Below are 11,826 nucleotides of genomic sequence, written 5' to 3'. Positions count from 1 at the left end.
TTTTGGAGACCTTAACCTCTACCTTGTAGCATGATATGAACCAAGGAATTGGCTATGACAACATTTCATAATTGACCAAACTCTCGCATTAAATCGAACCATAGGTGAACTCACGTGAGGTCTGAAAATCAATTAAGCCCAACAAGGGCTCCATGGCCGTGACATACAAAAATTGGGTGTGGGTGACACCCCAAGATACATGCAAGTGTCAAGAGACAAAATTGAGGGTCTATAAATAATTTTTTGTGGAGACCTTAACCTATATCCTGTAGCATGATATGAACCAAGGAATTGGTCATGACAACATTTCATAATGGACCAAACGCTCGCACTAAATCGAACCATAGGTGAACTCACGTGAGGTCCGAAAACCGATTAAGCCCAACAAGGTCTCCATGGCCGTGACATACAAAAATTGGGTGCGGGTGACACCCCCATGATACATGCAAGTGTCAAGGGACAAAATTGAGGGTCTATAAATAATTTTTTATGGAGACCTTAACCTCTATCCTGTAGCATGATATGAACCAAGGAATTGGCCATTACGATATCTCGTAATGGACCAAACACTCGCACTAAATTGAACCATAGGTGAACTCACGTGAGGTTTGAAAATCGATTAAGCCCAACAAGAGCTCCATGGCCATGACATACAAAAATTGGGTGTGGGCGACACCCCTAAGATACATGTCAATGTCAAGGGACAAAATTGAGGGTCTACACTAGCACTTTTCCATTGGTAAATATGCCTATAGCAAGAGTCCTCTACATTTGTCAAAGATTTAGCACCAAAGTTGTGGTTTCAATTTTCCCCAATAAGACAAATCCAGTAGTTCACTACTAGGACATCTAAAAGTCCTGTGGAAATTGGACCGGTTCATTATGCTTTTATGGAAGTCACGCACACACAAACACACTCACATGCACACGCACAAACTCATTGCTTATTTATATCTTAGCTTGATATGATGATATCTCTAAAATTAGACAAATAAATTGAAGAATTCAAATACAAAGGGAAGTTCTTACCATGTAATTATGCCTTGCACTATGATATGTTGAAGCTATACACACAAATTTCGTAAATGGTTGAGCAAAACAATAGTAAAAATAATGCGAACAAAATATTTATCAAAATTAAAAATATTGAGGTTCAATCTCAAATATAATATTCTTTACAAAATAATATTTTCCCTTTGATTCTTTCATTTTGACTATAACTTGAAAAACAACGATGACGTTTTCTTGATTTCGAATGTCAATCATGGGTCACAAGTGACTTATTCTTTAATGAACTCGTTGAATGGCGAAAAACGTGTGTAGCAGTTCTTTTGTCATTTACCGAACTTGTAGGGAGATTCGATGAAACCTTTTCTTTTGTTGTGAAGTTTCTTTTCCTGTACGAAGTTGCCTCTAGATTTTCTCTTTAGGATTTTCCTTATTTTGGATTTTTCTGATTTCTCAATTTCTGAATTTCTCTCATTCCTTGAAAGAAGTCACCTTTAGTTATAGGTGAAGGCAGATAATTTGAATTTCGAATTTTGGATTTTAGTTGCTTCATTCAAGGGATTTAATTTCGTGATTTTAACAACTTCTATTCTTTTAGAGGTTTTACCAATAAGATAATAATAATAATAATATATTTTTCTTATAATTATTATTATCCTTTTTATGGTAGGAGATTAGTTTTTTTTCTTAAGAAACTTATCGATAAAAAGATATTTATTTATTTTGAATATCAAATTAGTGGTAATTTAATGTACTAAAATTTTTGTGTCTAAAAAAGCATTCCACCTTTTCCAAGCATTAGTGACATCAAATATATAAATTTTAACTGGCACAACAGAGTTGTCCCAATCAACCCACTTCACTGTATATCTCACATAGAGGCTTCTCTTGGCGCCTTTCAAAACCATTTTTAATTCTGCATTGTGTCTAATCATAGCAACATCTCAAGCCTCCTTTATAGTCCGAACTCAAAGGATCACCGTATTCATCCTTTGTAACATTATAAAGATCACACCTACATTCAGTGCATCCCAACCTATCTTCCATACCCCGAGTGTCAATTGCATGAATATTAAGCAACCATTTCTCCTCGTACCCATCAGGAATTTCATCTGGATCACCAATTTCTATTCCATAAGGGTCTGGCACATGTGTGACTGTTCGCCGTGTTTCAGATCCAAGGCCAAAAATACTGTCCAAGAACATTACTCTGACATATTCCACTGTTCCTCACAGTTATGAACTCTGGATTGCGGGCCTCCTTTATGGAACTGTGTTCAGGAGCTTCCACACCTTTACGCTGATAGTATCTTTCAATAACCCAGTGGTGGAGATAAGTTTCCTGAAGGGGAACAGGCAACCTTGCCTCATCAACTACTTCGGCATTGAAATTCTTGAGAGCAATGTGACCTCTTGGAAGGTTGACATTTTGGTAGTACCTATTGACTACCGATCCTGGTCCTAGGACAAACTCAGGTGACAAAAATACAACAGATTTTTCTTTCCCTGTAAGAGTTTGTGAAGACTCTGCGCTTAATGCAGCCAACAGTAGTATTGCTAAGGACCACAACCAGCCTCGGTGCCACATTTTCTGGGTAGATGTCAAAGTAATTTCTACAAAGTTTCTTTTGGGGGATGTCATTGAACTGGAAATCAAACACCTATCGACTAAAACTGTTTATTTTGAATCATGGAAAACTATCTTCTTCAAATGCATTCTCGGACAATAAATGGCATTGGTATGTTATTGAGTTGTGTTGCATCTTGCACTATCAATATAATGCTCTTTTTTACCAAGAATAGAATAAGAAGATAACCCAGGCAAATAAGACAATGAATTTCAAGAAATTATCAATTCTCTTTTGTTTCAACTTCTACAAAAGATAATCAGGGTGTGAAAAAGGGAAATGAAGAAATAATATATGCAGAATCTCTAACCAACTAGGAAAAAGGAGAGGTGCAGGGAAATGAATACAAAAATGATCTCTTGGAGCTTCTTTACAAACAACACTTTTACATATAGCCAAAAACGGGGATTATTTAAAGATTGGCAATATTTTAAATAGAGCGGTAAACGAGAGAAGAAAGGCGTTAGGTCCCAGCCAAATCTCCTGAAATAAAGATAAAGTGTACTCTTCGGGTGAGAACATACCACACTGTTTTGAACAATTTTCTGATATTCTTTTTATTCATTGAAAGAATTTAAATACATATATTTTCTAACCACTCTTCCTAAATTTACGGCCACAACTATTGTGCACAAACAGAAATTAAATCATGGAAGCAGAAATAAAAAAACTAGTAGAAGAATAGGACTTCTTGCAGAATAATAGGACTCCAACTGAAATAAAGACTCTTAACACAAACAAACTTCTTCTCCAAGCTTGCAACTCAAGACTCAGTCCAAATATTTCTAATTTGGCCGAGAAACACGCTGAGATCTTCATGGTTTATCAATACCCCCCACTTTTACTGGAACCTTGTCCCCAAGGTCCAAGTCAGAGAACTGATCTTGCAACTTTGTTGCATTCTCCTAAGTAGCATCTTCAACAGAAAGGTGTTTCCATTTGACCAAGCACTCTTCAAAAAATTTCCCCAATTTTTTAAGCCAACGAGTGTCTATGATTTCTGCAGGTTCGATGATGAGAGCACCATCATCGGTGAGAGGTGGCAAAGTAGGACAACCTGCACTTGAATCACCAATCTTATTTTTTTAACAAAGAAACATGGAATACCGGATGGATGCGAGACCCCGCAGGAAGTTGGAGTTGATATGCTACCTTGACAATGCGTTTCTCAATTGGAAAGGGCCCATAAAACCGGTAAGCAAGTTTCTGAGATGCTCTTTTGAACACTATTTGTTAGCGACAAGGATGCAGTTTAAGGAAAACAAGGTCTCCTTCATTGAATTCGATGTCCCGCCTTTTTGAATCGGCGATTTGTTCCACCCGATTGGAAGCTTGATGTAAGTTGAGTTTGAGCTTATTGAGAAGATCATTGCGTGAGGCCAAGTTTTGGTCGACCTCATTAACTGGAGAAGAGCCCAACTAATAGTGTGGAATCATGGGGAGAGGGCGACCATACAAAGCTTGAAAATGTGACATGTCGGTTGAAACATGGTAAGTCGTACTGTACCAAAACTCTGGCCAGGGAAGAAAGGAGTACCATTTTCGTGGTTGCTGGTGAACTAGACAATGTAGATATTGCTCAACACAGCGATTGACGATTTCGGTTTGCCCATCAGTTTGGGGATGGTATGCGGAACTCATCTTTAATTGTGTGCTGGACAATTTAAAGAATTCAAGCCTAAAGTTGCTTATGAAAATTGGATCACGGTCACTAATAATTGATCTGGGCATGTCGTGTAATTTTACGACACCCTCAACAAATTTTTATGCTTCCATCTTGGCAGAAAAATGGTGAGTTAAGGCCAAGGAGTGAGTTGATTTGCTAAGGCAATTGACGACCACAAAGATTGTGTTCTTGCCTCGGGATGGGGGCAGTCCTTCAATGAAATCCATGGTGATGTCATCCCATACTTGACAAGGAATGGGCAGCAGCTGTAAGAGACCAGCAGGGGACAAGGTGGATGCCTTAGCTAGTTGACAAACATCACAAGAGGATTTGTACTCATTCACCATGCGATACATTGAGGGCCAATAAACTGTTGAGCGATACTTTACATGTGCACAGCACTCCGGAGTGGCTGATGCGACTCATGGTAGCTTAGCTTTAAAGGCGTATCAACAAAATTTATACCTTGAATACTATTACTAAAGTAGCCAAGCTACTATAGCATAGTGGTTCTAGGATCGTTCACTGGGAAGGGTTTTCGCAAACACAAGTGATATTCAAATTAGGAAAATAGGTGATTTTCTTATGGATGTTAGCTTTAAAAGAAGATGTAAATGTTTTAGAAAGATTTAAACTAATCTAAGCTAACATTAAAGACTAAAATGAAAGGGTGTAAAAACAAGTTTCTCAAAGATAGGATAGCTATGCTCTGGCTCTTATGCAAATTGGAAATTTCAGGATAGACTCCTCGCGTTGGGGTTGCAACTATGGTGATGCTTGCTTCCCGAACCAGTATGGATTTAGCAAATCAAGTTTTAATCCTTTAAAATGGCAAAATAGATGGTAGTGAATTTCATCAAGGGTTATTCACCTTAGACTTCCTTTGAATGGCTCGTAAGAGATAACTAATGGTCTAAAGCCAAAAGCTTACCAAATATTGGCAACTCAAAGTCATTCCAAGTGATAAACTCACCTTTCAATGGCCATTGAAATTGGTTCTAACGGATTAATGCAAAACTTGGAATTGAAAACCTCACCTTCCAATAGCTCGTAGGAGATAACTAATGGATAGAAATCCAAAAGCTTATCAAGTATTGGCCGTTGGAAGTTGTCCAAAGGAAATAAAAACCAAACTTTGCATTAATGAACCTTTAATGAAAAACGACTACCTTACCTTCCAGGTGCGAGAAATTTCCATGGGATTGCATCCAAGTCATCACATAACATAACATCCATACTTTGAGAAACTAACAGTTTTAGCCAATCATCCTCCTCTAAGGAAAAGCCCTCAGAGGCTGTTTGGCTACTAAGAAAATAGAAATGGGGAAGAACAGGAGAAGAGAGAAAAAAACAGAGCAAGGCTCTGTATATTCTATATATTTAAATATCTATATATTGATCGATGTCTTACATACTTCTATCCGTCGCTGTCTTACAATGGATGCAAGGGAATATATATAGAGAAGTTTTTCCAACCTTCCTAGCTAAGAAATCTTATGGTTCGTGGATTACAAGGAGAAGAATGGAAATTTATATAAAAATATCTGAAGAAGAGATCTAAAAGAGTCGGTGCATAAATATCCCAGTTCGCATGTAGGTTTCGCACGTTGCATGGTGACTTGCGAAAATCTCGCAAGTTGATTTCGCATGTTGGACTTCACCGCGAATGCACAGCTGCCATCCACTTTAAATTTCGCACGTTGGAGTTCCAATTTCGCAAGGTGCGAAATTGTCCTTTAGCTGATGCAGTTGTCTTCCGAAGGCCATATCTTCCTCATTTCAACTCCAAATCGTACATGGTTTGAAACGTTGGACTTTTGACTTCCTGAGCTTTGAAAATGGACTTCGGGAAGTGCTCCAAAAGTGAGAAAGAAGACTGCAGCTGCTGTCCTCTGTTTTCTTCATTTTCTCTTTGCTTCTCTCATTTGCTTGGCTTGTCTTAATGATCCAAAAAGCTGTCAAAACACTAAAACTAGCCACAAATATGATTAGAAGTCATTGCTAGGTCCTTAACATGCCAATTGGGATAAAGATGGAGAACTAATACACAAAAGTGCTTAAAACATAATGAATTAAAGGTGTAAAATAGCACTTTTTGGGTAGTAATCAGTGGCCACCAAGAGGAGAGTCATGGAATTCATGTAGTAACTGATTCAGGATATGGGACTGAGGGGGCACCACCACTCGATTTTTGTAGAAGATCAGCCCATGACAGTTGGTGTAGGGAAGACCAGATTTGATAGCAGCGAGCTTGCTAATGCGGGCCATGTAAGCATTGTCTATTGAGGCTATTTTGATTTCCTCCCATATTTTAGCCTGCGAAACAAATAAAACATTAAGAGTTTGAGAGCCTGGCATGCGAGAAAGAGCATCAACGGCTGAGTTTTCGCGGCCAAGTTTATATAGTATCTCATAATCATAGTCAAGTAGCTTTGCAACCCATTTCTGCTGCTCTGGTGTTACCATACGCTGCTCAAGTAAGTACTTGAGGCTCCACTGGTCAGTTTGGATGTAGAATTCCTAACCGAGAAGATAAGGGCGCCAAGTGCGTATGGCATGAATGATGGCAAGCATCTCTTTGGCATATGTAGACCAAGATAATTTGGAGACTCCTAAGGCTCGACTCATGAAGGCAATGGGCTTGCCTTATTGGGTGAGCACGACGCCAATCCCATTCCCGGAAGCGTCAGATTCAATAGTGAATGGTTGCTAAAAATTTGGCATGGCAAGGGTGGGAGTGGTAGTCATAGCTTGCTGAAAGAGCTTGAAGGAGGTCTCAGCTTTTGCAGTCCACCCAAATTGGCCTTTCTTCAAGAGATTAGTGGGTGGGCGAGCCAAGATGCCATAATTGCGAACAAACTTCCGATAGTAACCTATAAGGCCTAAGAACCCATGTAATTCTAAAACATTAGTAGGACAAGGCCAATCAAGCATGGCCTGTATTTTATTTTGGTCCACTTTGACCCCATGAGCAGTGACAATATGCCCCAAGTATTCTTATTCTTGCTGGCCAAAGGCACATTTTTTTAGTTTTAAAAAAAATGTGTGATGCCTCAAAATTTCAAAAGCTTGCTTAACATGTTCAAGATGTATGTTCTAATTGGGGTTATAAATTAAAATATCATCAAAGAAGACTAGAATGAATTGTCAGAGGTGAGGGCGAAATATGGAATTCATGATGGCTTGAAAAGTGGATAGAGCATTACAAAGACCAAATGGCATAACAAGATATTCATAATGACCATTGTGAGTACGAAAGGCAGTTTTATGAATATCAGATGGATTGACTCGTACCTGATGATGGCCAGCCCGTAGATCGAGTTTGGTAAAATAAGATGCCCCATGAAGTTCATCGAGCATATCATTGACAATTGGAATGGGAAATCGATCTTTGATGGTAACAGAATTAAGGGCTCGATAGTCGGTACAAAAACGTCATGTATCATTTTTTTTCTTAACAAGCAAAACAAGAAATGAAAATGGACTGGTACTAGGCCGAATTACCCCCAATTTTAACATGTCAAGAACTTGTTTTTCAATTTCAGCCTTTTGAAAATAGGCATACCTATAAGGGCGTACATTTATTGGCTTCGTTCCTTTTTTGAGGGGAATACAATGGTCGATTTCCCAAACTGGTGGTAACGGTTGGGGTTTCTCAAAAATTGCAGTAAAGGCCTCAATTAATGTTTGCATGTCTAGCTGGATGGTCTGGTATGGCGCATCTAGTGGTTGCAGGCAGATTGCAAAAATAGAGCTGGTGTGTCTCATATCCTTTGAGATTGCTTCTAGTGATGCTTGTTGAAGGATGCGAGTGTTGGATCCTTGTAATAATCGAGGTTTGTTGGCCCATTGGAACTCCATTGTCATCCTCTTCCAATCACAAACAACAGATCCTAGTTGTTCCAACCATTGAACACCCAACACCAAGTCTAAACTAGTTAGTGGTAAAGAGTAAAAAGTAATTGAAAAAGGAATACCCTGTAAAAGGATATGGATGTTGTGGAATCGACCTTGGCATTTTAATGGTTGGTCGTTTGCAACTCGTACGTGGAAAGGTGCAGTGGGCACCACGAGTAGATGTAGTAAAGCAGCCACCTTGTCACTGATGAAATTATGTGTAGAGCCACTGTCAATGAAGACCACAATGTCATGAGTCCCAATCTTGGTCTTCGCGGTTGTCCATCCGGTTAAGGCATGCAGTGAAATTTCGGGATCAGATGGAATGTCAGTTTTGGCCTCTTTAATGTCTCCTTCTGAGTCATCATCGATGCTACCTTCCAATAGAAGAATTTGAGGACCCTTGCATCTATGGGCAGAAGTGAATTTGTCATCATAGTTGAAACAGAGTCCTTTTGCACGTCTTCTTTGCATCTCTTCCCACGATAGTCTCTTGACATGTGAGGCTTTTGATGTTGTTGGTAGAGCCAGCGGGGTGCGAATAGGTAGTGGTGGCTGTGAAATTCGTCTTTGGCATTGTAGTTGTTTGTCCTTCATGCGAGCCAAGCTTGTCGCCTCCTTCAAGGTTTTGGGCTTGAACATACAAGTTGTTTCAGAAATTTCTGACCTCAATCCACCCATGAACGATCCGACGAGTGCCTTTTGTGACCAACCATGAACCCGATTACCCAGCCTCTCGAACTCTTTTTGGTAATCACTAAGGGATCCGATCTGTCGAACTTTGGTTAGAGCTTCATCAAAATCTTCACACTTTGTTGGTCCAAAATGAGCCCATAGTTCCTCCTCAAATAACTCCCAAGCTACCAATCGATCTTCCTCCTGGTAAGCACGACACAACCATTGTCACCATTGATTAGCTTCTCCTTCAAGATGAAAAGATACTAGAGAGACCTTTATGTTATCCGTCGTGCCTTGAAATTTGAAAAATTGAGCTACCTGATTGAACCATTCTGTTGGATCAACTCCAGAGTATTTTGGAAATTCCAATTTTTCCATTTTGGAAGAAAAAATTTGTCTGCCGCCGTCATTCTCTTCTTGATGTGGCTAGACAATTCCTTCTCGCCCATTGTTGTGATTGTTGGAGTTTTCCCTAGTTGAAAGGAAAATTTCAGATAGCCTATTGACAGTGTCCTCAAGTTGTTGCATTCCATCTTGAACACCACCGAGTCCAGCCTCCAAGGCTTCAATCCTCTCTTTGTTGGTTGCCATTGTAACCGAGCTCTGATACCAATGTTAGGTCCCAGCCAAAACTCCTGAAATAAAGATAAGGTGTACTCTTCGGGTGAGAACAAACCACACTGTTTGGCACAATTTTTTGATATTCTTTTTATTCATTGAAAGAGTTTAAATACATATATTTTCTAACCACGGGCCACAACTATTGTGCACAAACAGAAACTAAATCATGGAAGCAGAAATAACAAACTAGCATAAGAATAGGACTTCTTGCAAAATAATAGGACTCCAACTGAAAGAAAGACTCTAACACAAACAAACTTCTTCTCCAAGCGTTGCAGCTCAAGACTCAATCCAAATATTTTTTATTTGGCCGAGAAACACGCTGAGATCTTCGTGGTTTATCAGAAGAGAAATTAAAAAACTGTCATGGACAAAAATCACAGAAAAGAAGCATGAGAGTTGATAAACATGATAGCAGGAGTAAAAACCCAAAAAAGGGCTTCCCTGTCTATTGCCATTCAATAATAAGAAAAAGAAGGATGAAGCATACCAATCAAAACAGGCAACAACATCAACTGTACTCCTCGTTTCGTTTCTTGTTGAATGAAGGAGGGCCATATAGTTATATACTTATATATAGGAGGAGGAGGACGGAAAAAGTCAGGAAGTGGACGAGGAGGGGAAGACCGATGGGTTGGGGTCCTTGGGAAAAGACTATTGGAGGTTTTGGAAGTAAGTAAATCAGAGTGAGGAATCAGGGAGACCGTCACCCATTCTAGCTGCAACTTTACAGTTGGGGTAGGCTGAGAAGTGAGAATCGGAGGGAGAAGCAGGCAGGCGTGATTTGCTGACCCATCCCCACAACGCTACGACTTCCATCCTTGTGCTGCAAAGTGTCAATGCCATGTTGAATATCCTGTGCCATTCACTCGGTAATTGGACGAAATCTATGGGCTCTGGGGCTATGGCCACAAGTTTAGATGTTAAACAGGGCCGGTTTTGACTTTTGACCATTCAACATTATGATCAGTTAAAGTGATTATTTAGGAACATGGAGTGATGGAGGGGCTATCATATGATTCGTATCTGGGAAAGGTGGAATCAAATGTACGCAAACAGAAAAGCATTCCAATTTCCACGTTTGAATATTTGAATATATCACGATCCTAGAAGTAGCTTGAATTTGATGAGCATCCGATGTCAAAGCATCTCTAAAATAATTCAAGAAGCACTATAACCTTGGAATAATCTTATTGTTTCTATACGACAGAAAATTCAACATGCTTCAAACATTTTTTTTTAAAAGAAAGGTTTTTAAAAATAAATTTTAAGAATAGATTTTGTTTCGATAATAATTTTTTTAAGGATTTAAATACAACTTTCTTAAGTTATTATACTATTGTGGACCCCGCATTTTCGGCTCAATGCCCGAATGCGTTTTCCACTCGATGGTGAAACTCGATTTTTATTTGAAATAAATGATTTTTATTGATTATTTGAAAATGACTTGGAGTCGCCACTTATTTTTGTTTTATTTTTAAAGGGTAAACAAAATAAGAAAGAAAAACCCTAAGTGTGACTCCTTATTTTGGAAAAGGTGGTCTGTGAAAAACCGGATCGGGTTCGGGGGTCAGGTTACCTATCGGGAAGGTACGGTAAAGACCGTAGCACCCCTCTAAGTCCCTAAAGTCGGGTCTCTACTAATAGACTGAAGCTGACGTGGCAATCAATGAGGAAATCGATGAATACTCAAATCGATCATGCACAATATGATAAGCAAAGCATGTATAAAGAATGAGCAAAATACGGATAGATGCGTACCTGGGCAGCAATCTCGAATGCGCTATCATGAAACAGGGTTAGTGAGCAATGAACAAGATATAATTAAGCGCATATCATGGAACAAAATAAATCAAACACGCACGATAAGTAACTCAATCAAACAATCAATCAATCGTCAATTCACATATGTGGGGCCCCCACCAAAGCCCGTTCATTTTTGCATGAATTAATTCCATAAATTCCATTATTTGGAATTACAGAATTTAATCCTTGCTTATTTTAAAACATTTTTAGAAAACAAAGAAAATTCAAAAGTGGCTTGCCAGAAAGAAAATGGCAACCAAATTTTATTGAAAATGGGATTTTGAGTCCTAAAAACTCTAAGGATGAAAGCTTTGGAGACTTGAAGTTATTTAAAAACCGGAATTTAGGAAATTATTTACAAAATGAAGTTTGGGAAAATCTTTTTCAAAATCAAAGAGGATTGGAGAAAAGGGAAGATGACACGTGGCCCTTGGGTTACATGCATAAGGTGGCCATGCAAAACAGATCATGCTTGTGGGTCCAGTGCACACAGTAAGCCAGCAGAGGAAGGACGCCATTTGT

General features: G+C 39.0%; 1 pseudogene; it reads right to left on the bottom strand.

Moving 5' to 3' along the window:
* Nucleotides 1–1,754: 1,754 nt before the first annotated feature.
* Nucleotides 1,755–2,596, bottom strand: LOC100266666 (uncharacterized; annotated as a pseudogene).
* Nucleotides 2,597–11,826: the final 9,230 nt, after the last annotated feature.

This window comes from Vitis vinifera, chromosome 17, assembly GCF_030704535.1.
Source record: "Vitis vinifera cultivar Pinot Noir 40024 chromosome 17, ASM3070453v1".
NCBI classification, from domain to species: Eukaryota; Viridiplantae; Streptophyta; class Magnoliopsida; order Vitales; family Vitaceae; genus Vitis; species Vitis vinifera.
The sequence above is the reverse complement of the archived record's forward strand: the minus strand, read 5'-3'. Positions and strand labels throughout refer to the sequence as shown.